At 38.6% G+C, this 17,812-nt stretch overlaps 1 protein-coding gene across 2 annotated transcripts in view; it reads right to left on the bottom strand.

The window, feature by feature from the left end:
* The window catches only part of LOC119562550, a 184,526-nt gene that overhangs the window by 16,617 nt on the left and 150,097 nt on the right, over positions 1-17,812 (bottom strand). Inside the window, exon 1 of one of the 2 annotated variants that reach the window (XM_037875754.1) lies at positions 7,329-7,402. The exons of the other annotated variant lie outside the window; for it this stretch is intronic. The gene's annotated coding sequence lies outside the window, so the exon portion shown is untranslated. Of the gene's footprint in view, positions 1-7,328; positions 7,403-17,812 lie in introns of those variants that run through there. 2 annotated transcript variants of the gene reach the window in all.

Genomic DNA, 17,812 nt, shown 5'->3' with positions numbered 1-17,812 from the left:
CGTACAGAAACAATTTCTTCTTTTTGCTCAACCTCAGCGCAGCTCAGCATCGCCTCTGGTCCGGCATCGCAGTAACCATCGTTACCATTGCCGCGACGCGACAAGTGCTCATTACCCCCTTGTCCCGCGGTGTGACCCAGAAGTGTCTACTTCGGTTAGGCACAAACATTGGTGACCCCGACGTGATCCTTTACCAACAAAGGATCACACTCAAGCAACCCCCTTCCCACCAAAGGCTGAACTTCTAACCGGTGAGAAGACCCGTTAAGTTCACTACATCCACCCGCCCTGGAAACCTTAGCTTCAGCCAGCTTCACAGGATACGCTTCTTCTTCCAGAGTCACAGGAACTCGGCTTAATCCAGCTTCACAGGATCGCTTCGTCATCCAGCGTCACAGGATCGTATGCTTTATCCAGCTTCACAGGATCTTCCGCTTAATCCAGCTTCACAGGACTCACAGCTTCATCCAGCTTCACAGGATACTCTTCTTTTTCGAGCGTCAGAGGAACTCAGCTTAATCCAGCTTCACAGGATACGCTTCGTCTTCCAGCGTCACAGGATCGTTAGCTTTATCCAGCTTCACAGGATACGCTTCTTCTTCCAGCGTCACAGGAACTCAGCTTAATCCAGCTTCACAGGATACGCTTCTTCGTCCAGCGTCACAGGGACGTCAGCTTCATCCAGCTTCACAGGATACTCAGCTTTATCCAGCTTCACAGGATACTCAGCTTCATCCAGCTTCACAGGATACCCAGCTCCATCCAGCCTCACAGGATCGTCAGCTCTATCCAGCTTCACAGGATACTCAGCTTCATCCAGCTTCACATGATACTCAGCTTCATCCAGCTTCACAGAACACATAGCTTTATACGGCTTCACAGGATTCTTTGTTTCCAAGACACACAACATGTCTACTTTATTCATAAAGGAAACAAGTTACACAAGAAACGATTTACGCAATCGATTACTAGACACCCAAAACGAGCTGCAAGGGAAAATCCAACAGCTCATTAAGAATAATTGCAGGGATTCTGTCGACCGACGCCACCGAGACGGCTATTATTCCGCTAAACTAACTCAGTTAAACGATCTCTGGCAACAGGTTTGCGACCTAGATGAAGAAGTCCAGTAAGCGGCATTACCCACTGGAAGTGAGTACTCTTCACGACTAGTAGCACTTAAGGAGCTGGTCGAAAAATATCAGAATATCTTTCTGGACAACATGCCGACTGGAAGCGGGCTTCCGAAGGCCCCCAGACGAACTTCGGGCAACATCAAGATCACAACAAGAGATCAAATCAAGGGAGGTTCCCCAATTGACACGGTGATCCGACAGTTGCAGAGAAGATGAAACGAAATGGAGTCAACATTAACATTAGCCTCGAACGCCCCAACCATCACCCCAGCCCTACAAAGGCACCTGGATCTCCATTGGGCGTTACTGAGGCAAGCCCACGATGAATTGGACAGCACACCTGGGGCCGCAGCTCTGGCAGAAGCAGAGCTAGCTCAATTCCACACATTATACGAGGAATACGAAATGAACCTGCTTCGAGAAAACGACGCGCCAATGAGCCTAAACTTGGCACTTCCGCCAATTAGCATTCCGGAGTTCAACGGCGAGTATCTAGACTGGCCACGTTTCCATGATCTCTTTGTGGAATTTATCCATAATAAACCATATTCGGCCAGTCAAAAACTACTTATTCTACAGAGCTCGCTTCGTGGTGAAGCGAGGAACGTCTTGACAGATACAGCCTTCTCACAGGGTGGCTATGACGACACCTGGTTGCGATTGAAGGCCAGGTACCAGAACGGAAAGATAATAGTATTCGCCGCTATAGCAAAAATGGTTGACTATAAGCCTACAGACGGCTCCTCGCGCCAACTAAGGGATTTACAAGACACTATCAAAAACTCAATGAGTACTCTTAAAAAGTACTCCTGGGATCCACTCCTGTGTTTTATTATCAGAAGAAAACTAGACCAGCAGTCTGCACTGGAAAATTCAGCAGTTGCACCAACGGAAATTCCAATGTTAAGGAGTGTACTGACGTTTATTGAGCGGCACGCTTGCATGCTGGAGACGATAAGCGCTCAACCTACAGCAACACTCCGCTATCAGTCAGTTCACAACGAAGAGAGCTGTAAGATTTGTCATCTAGGACCACATCATCTTAGAGCATGCAGCCGTTTCCAGGAAATGGACCCCAAAACACGGCGCCAAGCCATTTTTCAAGTAGGAGCATGCACAAATTGTTTATCTACAGCTCATAAGGTTGAAAACTGTGGATCACCACCACCACCAGCCACTTGTCGAGTCTGCCAGCAACGGCATCATTCACTGTTACACCAAGGACCGACTAGCAATCCAGTGGCCGGCGCAGTAACCATTGCAACCCTAGAGGATAACTCTACTCGCGACCGCCAAGGTATCATTACAAGGGCCAACGGGTCACCTACAAACATGTCGCGCTGTAATAGATGGTGGATCACAGGTGAATCTTATCTCAAGGAGGATGGCAGATCTGCTATCTCTTAAGAAATTGTTCACCGATTGAAATATCTGGAATCGGAGGAAAAATATCAACAGCAATCAGATCAAAACTAAAGCTCTCATCATGTACATCAGGGTTTGAAACACTATTAGAGGTATTTCTTATGCCCGCAAACATTACAGACCAACCGTCAGTACCGATTGCAACCGATCTTAATATTCCCGAGGGACTGCCGTTAGCAGATCCTGACTTTCGGCAAACTGGACCCACTGACCTGACCTTAGGGGTTGAAGTATTTGCTCGTGTAATAGCCGGTGAACTTCTTGAACTAGGACCTAATAGACCGTTGGCCCAGGGCACAAGGCTTTTGTAGGTAATCACAGGTTTTCTCGATAAAGAAACCTCATCTGATACGGAAGTCAACCCTATTCTGGTAGAAGACAGAGGTGATTTTGCAGAACCGAAAGCTGCTTATGAGCCAACGAAAGATAAAAATCCGATGAATAATAATGAATTTGATATAGAAGAAAGCAAACGGCAAATTGAGATTTCACTCGATGGAGAAGGTATTCATTCACCTAACGTAGCATTGATAGAGCCTGAAGATATATATAGCCAATCAAAAACTAGCGACACTGACTCGTCCGATCGAGAATTAACCGATACATATAATGGTTCATTGAAGCTGACTGACCTTTATACTGCAAGAGAAAAACCAATTAATATAGAACCGACTTCTCATCAATTTAAAACCTACAAGAAGTCTGACTTTTGTTCAACATTTCTAAACTTAACAAAGAAGTATCTTAGTTTTGTTGCAGATGGTCCACACACCATAGACGTGCCAAATGATCAAGTTTTACGAGGGCACAATTTCAGTCCCCACGGTAATGGCAATTGTATCGCAAAGGGGAGTGTTAAGCAGCGTCATGAAGATCTGAAGGAAGGATCCTCCTCGGTCAATGATTTGTTAGGTGCTTTCTATACAATTCGGCCAAGGGCTGACCATCATCACGCCTTAATTGAGGGTACCCCTCAATGGGGGGTGAGAATGTTCGTACCCAAAGGTACTCAACATGACCACACCCATCAAATCAAGCAGTAGCCAAGTTGGGAACAGTACCAGGCGCTCAGTAGCACTCATTGCAGATGAGAACTGCTGATCAGCATATTATATGTCTCACGAACTCACCGTCTCACCGACTTAACGGCACACTGACTCGCCAATGCAGTCAGCACATATTGCAATGTCAGCCGCGCCACTTTTGGTCGAAAGTGTAAAGATAAAAGAAAGGAAACATTCACACACATATACTGCAGTGCACAAAGACTGAAAACTACCGAAAACACACTCAAATCAATAACTTATACAATTACACAAATCACTCAAACTCAAAATTGATCAAAACAACAACAGTATGAATGCATCAAAGCGACTAAGGAGTGAAAAGTCGAGTACCGAAATCAAGGTAGCTCGCACGTCGGACACACAATTGCTGCAACAAATTGATGAAAAATTCACGAGTCAACGGAAGGAAATCAACATGGAACTGTTGCAGCTGATCGACGATAAATTTGCGGAGCAAAGGGAGTCACTGGGTAGAGAGTATCGAGAGAGCGAGGCCCGCTTTCTCAACACTCTACAGGCTAAATTCGATGCAATGAACACCGAAATACACAACCTTACGAAACGAGTGCGAGAGCTGGAAACCGAGGCAAAAGAGGTGAATACACTGAAACAACAAGTGTGTGAACTAGATGCTCAACTGGCAGCAAAGTGCAATGCACAGGAGGTCGCGGATGTTGCATGCAACCTGCGCTGGCATGGTGTACCGCACGTCGAGGGCGAAAATTTAAACACCCTTTTCAATCGACTTTGTTTCTCACTACACCTGACCCCTCCTCCGCGAGTTAGGTCTATTTTTCGAGTCCGACCGCGCCAAAGAAACTCACTTGTTGACCCAATAATAATAATAAAAATGGATCACGTGCGCGAAAAAGCTGTGCTGCTGCGGGCGATTGGAGTGCACCGACAAACAACCAAATCGCAGCTGAGCTTACAGCTGATCGGTTTTGACTCGCCGGCATTTATATACTTAAACGAACAATTAACGAAAACAAATTACGAAATTTTTAAGCATGCCATGCGCCTCAAAAAACAAAAGCGCGTAGCGGCCGTCTTTACTCGCCGTGGAGACGTATTTGTTAAGCCTATAGACGGAGGAGAGGCTTACTACGTGCAAAGCTCCAATGAGCTTTCTGATCTGAGTAGTGATGTGGGCGAAATCAACTCAAGCAGAGATGCCGCTTTAGAGAATAATTCATTTCGTAATTAAAATATTTTTTATCTCTATATTAGGATTTCCAATTAGTTTAATATCTTTATCTCTTGTTATTCATATGTTTAGGATCAGTCGCATTGTTAATTTAGTAGTCTGCCTAATTTTTTGTCTGGTGTGCAGTCCTTGTTTTTTTATTTTGAAATTTAAAACTATTCACAATGGAAGAAAACTTTAATAATTCAACAGCAAATAGTCGTGCCCTTCTGTGCATCCTGGCAAAGCAGAGACCTGGTCTCAAGATTTGTCATATTAATGCCCAAAGCCTGCCAAAGAAAATTGAAGAGTTTAGGTACATGTTTGTAAATTCGGAAATTGATGTTATATGCGTGTCTGAAACATGGTTTGTCCAGAGTCTATGTGATGTGCTAATATCGTGTGATGGATATAATGTGTACCGTTCTGATCGTGTTAGTCATGGGGGAGGAGTTGCTATATATGTAAACAAAAAATTAAAAGCCAAAATTATTTGCCAACACACAATAAACAGTGCAATAGAATATATTTTTCTTGAAATACAAAACCCGATTATTGAGAAAAATCTGTTAATTGGCTGCATTTATCGTCCGCATCGCAACACAAACTATGATGATTTAATCAATATTCTGACAGACATTACAGTAAACTTCACTGATGTAATCCTTGCAGGCGATCTTAATAGTGATATTCTGAGGGAATCTCACCTTACCAGCAACATGGAATCGCTAGGTCTGAAACCAGTGAATCTTTCATTTCCAACCCACTTCAGCAGAACACGTAACACATTATTAGATTTGTTTTTTGTGAGTGATGTTAATAAAATATGTTTGTATGATCAGCTAATCGTTCCGTCCTTTTCAAAACATGACCTTATATACCTGACCTACAACTTTGACCTAAACTACACGGACCATACAATATTTTATCGTGATTTTAATATTATTAATTACATACTGTTGAACGAAGCATTTGACCTGTGTGTATGGAACAATATTTACAGTCTTCCAACAGTCGATCGTCAACTTAAACTTCTACAACATAATATTAGCCACTTATACGATAGTTTTGTCCCAGTTAAAAGTAAAACAATTCGACCGTCCGAAAAACCATGGTTTACTAATAATATAAAATGGGCAATTATAAAACGAAATGAAGCATACCAGAAGTGGAAAAGATACAAAACACCGCAACACCACAGCATGTTTGTATCTCTGAGGAAAACGGTTACCAAACTAATCGACTCTGCAAAATCAAACTATTTTAGCCAAAAATTTAAAAACTCAACCTCTTCGAGTCAAACATGGAAACAGATTAAAACTCTAGGGATAGGTAAACAAAAGACATCACAGGAACTAGATGTTGACATAGATGAACTCAACCTTAAATTAGCAGAATGCCAAGTTCCAGAGGTCACAACCAACACGTACCTGAATTCAGTACCTGAAAACATCTGTGATACTAGGTTTAGATTTATGTGTGTTGACCAATGTGATGTTTTAGATAATATTCTTAAAATTAAGTCTAACGCAATTGGACCTGACGATATTCATCCTAAATTTATAAAAATTCTACTTCCTAAACTTATCCCATACCTTACGCACACATTTAACACGGCTCTTACCACGTCTACGTTCCCTGATTGCTGGAAAACCGCCAAAATTATCCCAATACCAAAATCAAACAGAGAATATCGGCCGATATCTATTCTTCCGTACCTCTCGAAGGTGTTTGAAAATATTGTCGCATCACAAATAAATAATTTTATATCTGTGAATAGCCTCTTAAATGACCATCAATCTGGATTTAGAAAAAATCGTAGCTGCACTTCAGCCATCTTAGAAATAACCGAAGATATACGTCAACATACGGACAACTCGTATGTCACCTTCTTACTATTGCTGGACTACAGCAAAGCGTTCGACACAGTAAATCATGATATCCTGTGCTCAAAACTCAAAAATCTGTATTTCTTCTCCAATACTGCCGTCAAACTTTTGTGTTCGTATCTTAAAAATCGTCGTCAATATGTTGTATCGTCAAATATTTGTTCTTCGTTTGCCTATCTGAAGCGTGGTGTACCCCAGGGTTCGGTTCTTGGACCACTATTATTCACACTTTATATAAATGATCTTCCTTCTGTGCTGTCGAAATGTAATGTCCATTTATATGCTGATGATGTTCAGATGTATTTTAGTCGTCCCTTAAACAGAATTAGTGAGTGTTTAGATATTTGTAAAATGGAGCTTGAAAGAGTAAATGAATGGGCAAAAAACAACGGTCTAGCCATCAATCCATTGAAATCAAAGTGCTTAATCATTTTTAAGAAGAAATTATGCAATATTGAACTGTTCCCCTTGATGATTAACAAAACACCAATTGAGTACGTGGAAACCGCCAATAATTTGGGTATCACATTTAATAGAACCTTGAACTGGAATGACCACGTAAACAAAGCTGTAGGCAAAACATACGGACTAATAAGATCCTTGTCACTAGTTAAATGTTCCTTACCTGTTAGTGTGCGTCTTCTAATTGCCAAGTCTTGTATAATACCCACACTCTTTTATGGTCTAGAGATCTATGCAAATTGTGATGTAGCAAGTCAACATAAGCTGAAAATAGCATACAACAGTATTGCGCGTTTTATATTTAATTTGCATAGATCTGACCATGTAACTCAATTTTCTTACAAGATATTTGATATAAGCTTGGCAGATTATATGAAAAGTAGAACAATAATCTTTTTACACAAAGTTATATACACCAGGGAGCCATCGTACTTATTTGAAAAATTACAATTCTCCAGATCTACAAGAACAAAGAATATTATCTGCATCCGACACAGGTTTCTGCTTTCAAATAGACAATTTTTTATAAATGCGATTAGAACGTGGAACGAGCTTCCCAACTACATAAAAGAAACTAGGAGCGCAACACTATTTAAGACAAAACTTCTCTCACACCTAAAAAATAGCAGTTCTAGTCTACTATAAGGTATATTATCCTATTTTAACATTGCGACTTATCCCCAAAACCTTTTCCTTAGTTTTTTAATTTTGATTTAACTTCATTTCTATTTATCTAAATGTTCAACAATAAATGTAACAATGTATGTCATTAGATTTAAGAACCAATTTTGTCTAAATTTAAATATGTTTACCAGTTGTGACTAGCGCTGTAATTTATAAGTTTTAAAACTTGTAGCGTTAGGAAGCCTAAAACAATAAATAATAAATAATAATAATAATAATACTTTAGAATATAACTTATTTCACTAATCATTACACTAATAGTAGTATATAAGCATGTATCAAATGAAGAATAAATCAGTTATCAACGCACCTCATAACTCCGCGGTTCTACTTCCTACCTCTGGGAATAGGGCTCGTAATACACTATCTCAACTAGCAGCTAACCACGTTAGCTCAACCTCAGCGCAGCTCAGCATCGCCTGTGGTCCGGCATCGCAGTAACCATCGTTACCAGTGCTCATTACCCCCTTGTCACGCGGTGTGACCCAAAAGTGTGTACCTTGGTTAGGCACAAACAGAAAAGTTAAAGAATAAATCATTGTTAAACCTTCAGTACTCTAAAAGTATCAATAGTTGAACGTTTCAATAGAACTCTTAAAGAATTAATGTGGCGTGACTTTAGTTTCGATGAAAAATATAGGTGGATTGATATGTACAGGGGTGGTCAAAAGTATTTTCATAAAAAAAAATTTAAATATATTCATAATTTGAACTTACTTCTTGTTTACTTTGTCATCAATGGAAAGGTAATTTAAATGACGTTTGAATGATACAATACTTTTCTTAATCCATTCAGTACTTATGGAAAAGGACGAATTTGTGTGAAAATCTACTTTTTAAACTTTTTTCCCCGACTTGAAAACTTAAATTTTTGGATGCAAAAAGTTTTTTCAAACAAAAATAATAGTAACTGCAAAAAGAATTTTTCAAAACTCATTTTGCTTATATTTTTAATGATTTTTTGAAGGTGACAATGTCGAAAAAAATTTGTATGAAAAAAAGAAAAATATGGCTGAAATTCATGTTTCTAAACATTTTCAAAAAATCATAAAAAATATAATAAAAATGGTTTTTGAAAAATTCTTTTTGCAGTTACTATTATTTTTGTCTGAAGAAACTTTTTGCATCAAAAAATTTAAGTTATCAAGACGAGGAAAAAAATTTAAAAAGTAGATTTTCACACAATTTCGTCCTTTTCCATAAGTACTGAATGGGTTAAGAAAACTATTGTATTATTCAAACGACATTTAAATTTAATTTCCATTGATGCTAAAGTTTACAAGAAGTAAGTTCAAATTATGAGTATACTTAACTTTTGTTTTTTGAAATTACTTTTGACCACCCCTGTATAAGAAATTAATTAATAAATATAATAATAGAGTGCATAGAACAATAAAAATGAGTCCAGGTAATGTCAATTCTTCCAATGAAAAACAAATATTACAAACATCCTATAATCACGTAAAAATATTTGTTGCAAGTTAATTCCGTAAGGGGGGCCATGTTCGAATTATTAAATATAAACATGTCTTTCAGAAAGGGTATACACCAAACTATGCAACTGAAATCCTTCAAATTAGAAAGGTGAAGAATACATACCCTAAAACATACGTACTTGAAGACTTAGATGGTAGTCCGATTCAGGGCGGATTCTATAAAAAAAAGTTCTAAGGCGAAAAGGAAAAAAAGTTTTGGTTAAGTGGCTGAGGTTTTCAAAGACTAGCTGGATAAATAAGAAAGACATTTTGTAATGTTACAAATGATTTATTTAACCAATTTGTATTAATTTTTTTTTTTACCCTATCTTATATTAAGTTTTTTAATAATATTTTTGTACAATGTTTACTTAAATAAAATTAAAAATAATAAATACACTTTTTACAAACTCAAAATAATTTTTATTTATATTTTCAAAAGTCTCGATCATAATAAAACATCTCCAATTCAACTGATTTATACAATAGTTATTTTTTAATATGTTCCTATTGAAATTTAAGGCTTATCTTATTATTCTTCTTCGTTCACATAATTATTTTGTATCTCTCACCCAAGCAAAATAATTTAGATTTTAACCATTCAACATTTTCTAAAATATCTTTTTCGACTACTCTCTGATGTTTAATTGATGTCGTACCATGCTTAACTTTAAAAATGGTGTTTCGGTAACATTACGTTTTCTTTTGTTATCTTTACCACAAAGAATTTTTTATTAACTTTAATTGTAGTTATTTTGTGTGCTTTTGATCTGAACATTGTTTTATTACCATATAGAAGGGTTCCAGATAATAATCCGTTTTCATAATGTTCAATTATAAGATTTCGTGAGCTCAGCCCCATTGCTTTATTATGTAAAGATTCAACTTACTAATTCTGTCATGAGTTTACCGTTGAGCTAATCATTGAAAAACCCTAAAGTCCTTTTTTGGTAACTCTTTTGAAGTTATACAAATTAATTCTTTCGTCTAAATAGTCCGATGGAACAAATTATGCTTCAAGATCATTGCGAATGTCTTTATAAGAATCTTCAAGTTTTATTGTATAGATAAATGAATAAGTAACCATATAATTTTAAAGTAACATTTCCTGAAATTTTGGGTTCACATATCAATAGTGAAAATGATACATTTTCCATTTCGATAAGTCTAATACTGCAAGTCCTAAGTTCATTGGCTTGTTAAATAGAACGGACAATTTTTACATTTGAATTGCATAGAAATTATCTATAAAATTATATATATCTTATAAAATTGGATTTTGAAATTAAAGTTTTGGCACAATGTGCTTTTCCAGAGCTTCCCATGTACTAACAAGCTTAATATCGACCATGCGCTCAGGATCTTCCGTTGTTTTTCCGTAAACAGATTTATTCATTAAATTAAAAAAATCTTTTTCAAATTTGTTGTTTGCATTTTGCCTATGTAAAGTATTAAGATCAATGTAATTCTTCAACCAAGGCTTTTGTAGGAACTGAACTCCTCTAAGGATCTTTTCCAGTACTAAGCCATTCTGTAAACATTGTTGCAAATTCCCATAATGTGTTACGTACTTTTTCTTATTTCTCAGGTCAGAAATTAAGTTGTTTACCTTATCCTCTGTTGAGGCCAGACGATTTGACGGACAAAATGGAAGATCATTATGAAGATCATGTAAACGGTACGGATATATTAAGACAACTTCCATGAAATAACCGCACTTGCTTCCAATTGGAATTTTATGAATATCAAAATTGATTATTTCCGTGGTAGTCATCTACTTAAAATCTTTATACGGTAAAGGTTGTAACATTGCCCAACCATACAAGTTATTCGCATCCGCATACATTAAAAGTTAAGACTCCTTCGAGGAATCATAATCTGATTACTAACTAAAAATGTTTATTATTTGCTTTTGTATATCTATGACAACATTGAACTAAACCACCTCGAATGCTATTTTGAATAAATCTATACATATCTATTCGGAAATTTTCAAAAATGTCAGTTAAAATGAATACATCAGTTTTTAAATATTATTCTCAATAATTTTTCTTCTTACGCATTAGTCGAAATTCTATATCATTACTGAAAAATGGCTTTACAGAATTCAATTGATCATCAACTAAGTTAGAGGCTAGAGTATATAAACTTAATGGCGTAAATCTATACAAGGGTGGTCAAAAGTATTTTCACAAAAAAAAGTTTAATATACTCATAATTTGAACTTACATCTTGTTAACTTTGGCATCAATGGAAAGGTAATTAAAATGCCGTTTGAATGATACAATACATTTCTGAACCCATTCAGTACTTATTGAAAAGGACGAATTTGTGTGAAAATGTCCTTTCTGAACATTTTTCCTCGACTTGAAAACTTAAATTTTTTGATGCAAAAAGTTTCTTCAGACAAAAATAATAGTAACTGCAAAAATAATTTTTCAAAAATAATTTTGCTTATATTTTTTATGATTTTTTGAAGGTGGCAATGTCGGACAAAATTTGTATGAAAAAGAGAAAAATATGGCTCAAATGCATGTTTCTAAGCATTTTCAAAAAATCATAAAAAATATAAGCAAAATAATTTTTGCTTAGCAAAATTCTTTTTGCAGTTACTATTATTTTTGTCTGAAGAAACTTTTTGCATCAAAAAATGTAGATTTTTCTTTCGTTTTGATCGTTAATATTTGTAACTAATTTTTTCTAATGTACTTCATTCAATGAGAATTCTTTGATGATTAAACATCAACAAAATGGGGAAACGTTTTTATAATCGCTTTGGTCGTATTTTGAATTGTAAACACGACGATGGTCTTGTCGATAAGTTAATCAATAGATTACCGCTTGATGCCTATATTCCGGGATATAATTTTTGTGGACCGGGTACAAAGTTACAGAATCGCTAGGAACGCGGTGATCAAGGAATAAGCCCATTGGATGAAGCTTGCAAAGAGCACGATATTGTATATTCTCAAAACAAGGCCTTTAGTGAAGGACATAGGGCAGACTCCATATTGATTGACAAAGCCTGGTCGCGTGTCTACGCACCAGATAGCATTCTTGGTGAAAAAGCAGAAGCATACTTTGTTACAAATAGAATGATAACCAAGAAAACATTTGGGATGGGATTGAACAAAACGGAAAATAAGGGGAGGATAAAGATAATGAAGAATAAAATGAAGAAGACAAACTTTTCGACTGTTATTAATGTTGCTACTTAGACATTAAAAAAACAAAAACATTATGAGTGAAATTAAAGTTGCACGTAAATCAATTCATCAATCAATGAGTTCGAAGAAAAATGTTTAAATACCTCGTGTAATCAATGTACCCAAAATTGGAGGTTTTCTACCAATCGTGCCGATCTTGACAGCCCTCAGCGCTCTTGGTAGTTTAGCAAGTGGTAGTGCAGCAATTGCAAAAACAATTAATAATGGCTAAATGGTGAGAATGGCTAAAGAAAATATGGAGGAGAAGAAACGTCACAACAGGAAAATTGAAAGTGTTGCTGTAGAATAAGGATTATATCTCAAATCCTATAGAAAGTGTTATGGTTTCTTTCCTAAGCCCTATAGTAAGGGGAAAGGAATTAAGAAGCGAAAAAACTAATTTCTCTGCTACCCAATAGACCACTATCAAATATTGACATACGTATACATATACAAATATTCCATATATATACATATTATTTACCTCTGTTCTTCCGTTTGGAGTCCTCAGTATCAAGTGCACATTGACCGTATAGAGTTCGTACAGAAACAATTTCTTCTTTTTGCATTACGTGGTTTGAACTGGAATCAAGTACTATTCGAGTAGATTGCTATTGATTAATTTGCCTAGTCTAGTAAATGGTATAACCATGCTTGGTACTAGTTTTATGAACAATCTTATCAGAGGCGATATTGATTCCGTAGATTTGGTAAGCCACCTAACTTTCAATGTTCCTGTTAGACTAATTAGTAGTTACTAACATATTATCTTTCCACGATGTACATCTAATTTTAGTCAGCACGAGCCCTATCGCGTTCTTTTTAATAATTATAACACCCTGTATCATTAAATTTGTTCCTCATCATCTATCCCTGCATTAAAAATTAAAATCTTAGCTCATTTGCTTTAGTTTTGTTGATCTATGTTTTGTCCTGTCTTTATTTGATCTATGTACCTTCCACTTCTCTCAAAAACAGGTTTTGGTTACATGACTCTTCAGAAATCAAAACCAAACTATCATATGTATATTGGAATTCATTGATGTAAATAAATTAGTTGAAGGATAGGAAATTTTGGTATCATCAAAAGCAGCGGGAAACACCAGTCACAATAATGAAATTTTTTCAATATTAGAGGAATTGCGTGAGAAAAACATTACATTATAAGGGGTATAACTGGGAAGTGTTATTTATAAACATCATGTCTGTAGACGAGATTGGACATTTTTCTGTTGATAAGGAACGATCAGAAAATTTGAAAAGACGTGTTATGTCTACTGAGGGATTGTTTATCGATGAGGACGTTAATCTAAATGTTCAAGTTAAACGTATCAAAAACTGAACTAAACCTTAAGACAACGATGATCTAGCACCGCAACAGTATACTGATGAGAACATCGGAAATATGGAAGAAGATTTAAGAAAAATTATAACTCAAAATATTAATCGTCGACTCACGAAAATTTCAATAAAATTGAATTGTACAATAAGACGGCAGACAGCGCAGACCAAATTTTTATCAAATTTATGGAAAAGATTAAAAGCATTGAGGACTATATATTTAAATAAGTAACAAAACCGATATCATTACCGAAAAAACCACAATTGAGTTAGAACGTGTGCCTTTTAGCCTATTCGAAGAATATGGTTAACCGAGAACTCGTCAATGAGTTGCACGGACCATCTCGATGCACGACCAACTTTCAACGAAGACGAGTGAATTCAAGGGGTATAAGCCGTATAAACAAACTGATGATGACACTGAATTCTTTGATTCGAAATGCTAGGTATTAATGAAAATGTTCGTACCCAAAGGTACTCAACATGACCACACCCAACAAATCAAGCAGTAGCCAAGTTGGGAACAGTACCAGGCGCTCAGTAGCACTCATTGTAGATGAGAACTGCTGATCAGCATATTATATGTCTCACTAACTCACCGCCTCACCGACTTAACGGCACACTGACTCGCCAATGCAGTCAGCACATATTGCAATGTCAGCCGCGCCAACTACGCAAACTGCTACCATAAGCATAATTCCCTGACCTACTTTAGAATATAGCTTGTTTCACTAATCATTACACTAATCTTCCGTGTTCCAAGTAGTATATAAGTATGTATCAAATGAAGAATAAATCAGTTATCAACGCACCTCATAACTCCGCGGTTCTACTTCCTACCTCTGGGAATAGGGCTCGTAATACACTATCTCAACTAGCAGCTAACCACGTCTGCTCAACCTCAGCGCAGCTCAGCATCGCCTCTGGTCCGGCATCGCAGTAACCATCGTTACCATTGCCGCGACGCGACAAGTGCTCATTACCCCCTTGTCCCGCGGTGTGACCCAGAAGTGTCTACTTCGGTTAGGCACAAACATTGGTGACCCCGACGTGATCCTTTACCAACAAAGGATCACACTCAAGCAACCCCCTTCCCACCAAAGGCTGAACTTCTAACCGGTGAGAAGACCCGTTAAGTTCACTACATCCACCCGCCCTGGAAACCTTAGCTTCAGCCAGCTTCACAGGATACGCTTCTTCTTCCAGAGTCACAGGAACTCGGCTTAATCCAGCTTCACAGGATCGCTTCGTCATCCAGCGTCACAGGATCGTATGCTTTATCCAGCTTCACAGGATCTTCCGCTTAATCCAGCTTCACAGGACTCACAGCTTCATCCAGCTTCACAGGATACTCTTCTTTTTCGAGCGTCAGAGGAACTCAGCTTAATCCAGCTTCACAGGATACGCTTCGTCTTCCAGCGTCACAGGATCGTTAGCTTTATCCAGCTTCACAGGATACGCTTCTTCTTCCAGCGTCACAGGAACTCAGCTTAATCCATCTTCAGAGGACTCACAGCTTCATCCAGCTTCACAGGATACGCTTCTTCGTCCAGCGTCACAAGAACGTCAGCTTCATCCAGCTTCACAGGATACGCTTCTTCGTCCAGCGTCACAGGAACGTCAGCTTCATCCAGCTTCACAGGATACTCAGCTTTATCCAGCTTCACAGGATACTCAGCTTCATCCAGCTTCACAGGATACCCAGCTCCATCCAGCCTCACAGGATCGTCAGCTCTATCCAGCTTCACAGGATACTCAGCTTCATCCAGCTTCACATGATACTCAGCTTCATCCAGCTTCACAGAACACATAGCTTTATACGGCTTCACAGGATTCTTTGTTTCCAAGACACACAACATGTCTACTTTATTCATAAAGGAAACAAGTTACACAAGAAACGATTTACGCAATCGATTACTAGACACCCAAAACGAGCTGCAAGGGAAAATCCAACAGCTCATTAAGAATAATTGCAGGGATTCTGTCGACCGACGCCACCGAGACGGCTATTATTCCGCTAAACTAACTCAGTTAAACGATCTCTGGCAACAGGTTTGCGACCTAGATGAAGAAGTCCAGTAAGCGGCATTACCCACTGGAAGTGAGTACTCTTCACGACTAGTAGCACTTAAGGAGCTGGTCGAAAAATATCAGAATATCTTTCTGGACAACATGCCGACTGGAAGCGGGCTTCCGAAGGCCCCCAGACGAACTTCGGGCAACATCAAGATCACAACAAGAGATCAAGTCAAGGGAGGTTCCCCAATTGACACGGTGATCCGACAGTTGCAGAGAAGATGAAACGAAATGGAGTCAACATTAACATTAGCCTCGAACGCCCCAACCATCACCCCAGCCCTACAAAGGCACCTGGATCTCCATTGGGCGTTACTGAGGCAAGCCCACGATGAATTGGACAGCACACCTGGGGCCGCAGCTCTGGCAGAAGCAGAGCTAGCTCAATTCCACACATTATACGAGGAATACGAAATGAACCTGCTTCGAGAAAACGACGCGCCAATGAGCCTAAACTTGGCACTTCCGCCAATTAGCATTCCGGAGTTCAACGGCGAGTATCTAGACTGGCCACGTTTCCATGATCTCTTTGTGGAATTTATCCATAATAAACCATATTCGGCCAGTCAAAAACTACTTATTCTACAGAGCTCGCTTTGTGGTGAAGCGAGGAACGTCTTGACAGATACAGCCTTCTCACAGGGTGGCTATGACGACACCTGGTTGCGATTGAAGGCCAGGTACCAGAACGGAAAGATAATAGTATTCGCCGCTATAGCAAAAATGGTTGACTATAAGCCTACAGACGGCTCCTCGCGCCAACTAAGGGATTTACAAGACACTATCAAAAACTCAATGAGTACTCTTAAAAAGTACTCCTGGGATCCACTCCTGTGTTTTATTATCAGAAGAAAACTAGACCAGCAGTCTGCACTGGAAAATTCAGCAGTTGCACCAACGGAAATTCCAATGTTAAGGAGTGTACTGACGTTTATTGAGCGGCCCGCTTGCATGCTGGAGACGATAAGCGCTCAACCTACAGCAACACTCCGCTATCAGTCAGTTCACAACGAAGAGAGCTGTAAGATTTGTCATCTAGGACCACATCATCTTAGAGCATGCAGCCGTTTCCAGGAAATGGACCCCAAAACACGGCGCCAAGCCATTTTTCAAGTAGGAGCATGCACAAATTGTTTATCTACAGCTCATAAGGTTGAAAACTGTGGATCACCACCACCACCAGCCATTTGTCGAGTCTGCCAGCAACGGCATCATTCACTGTTACACCAAGGACCGACTAGCAATCCAGTGGCCGGCGCAGTAACCATTGCAACCCTAGAGGATAACTCTACTCGCGACCGCCAAGGTATCATTACAAGGGCCAACGGGTCACCTACAAACATGTCGCGCTGTAATAGATGGTGGATCACAGGTGAATCTTATCTCAAGGAGGATGGCAGATCTGCTATCTCTTAAGAAATTGTTCACCGATTGAAATATCTGGAATCGGAGGAAAAATATCAACAGCAATCAGATCAAAACTAAAGCTCTCATCATGTACATCAGGGTTTGAAACACTATTAGAGGTATTTCTTATGCCCGCAAACATTACAGACCAACCGTCAGTACCGATTGCAACCGATCTTAATATTCCCGAGGGACTGCCGTTAGCAGATCCTGACTTTCGGCAAACTGGACCCACTGACCTGACCTTAGGGGTTGAAGTATTTGCTCGTGTAATAGCCGGTGAACTTCTTGAACTAGGACCTAATAGACCGTTGGCCCAAGGCACAAGGCTTTTGTATGTAATCACAGGTTTTCTCGATAAAGAAACCTCATCTGATACGGAAGTCAACCCTATTCTGGTAGAAGACAGAGGTGATTTTGCAGAACCGAAAGCTGCTTATGAGCCAACGAAAGATAAA

Source organism: Drosophila subpulchrella, unplaced genomic scaffold, assembly GCF_014743375.2.
Source record: "Drosophila subpulchrella strain 33 F10 #4 breed RU33 unplaced genomic scaffold, RU_Dsub_v1.1 Primary Assembly Seq59, whole genome shotgun sequence".
Taxonomy (NCBI): Eukaryota; Metazoa; Arthropoda; class Insecta; order Diptera; family Drosophilidae; genus Drosophila; species Drosophila subpulchrella.
The sequence above is the reverse complement of the archived record's forward strand: the minus strand, read 5'-3'. Positions and strand labels throughout refer to the sequence as shown.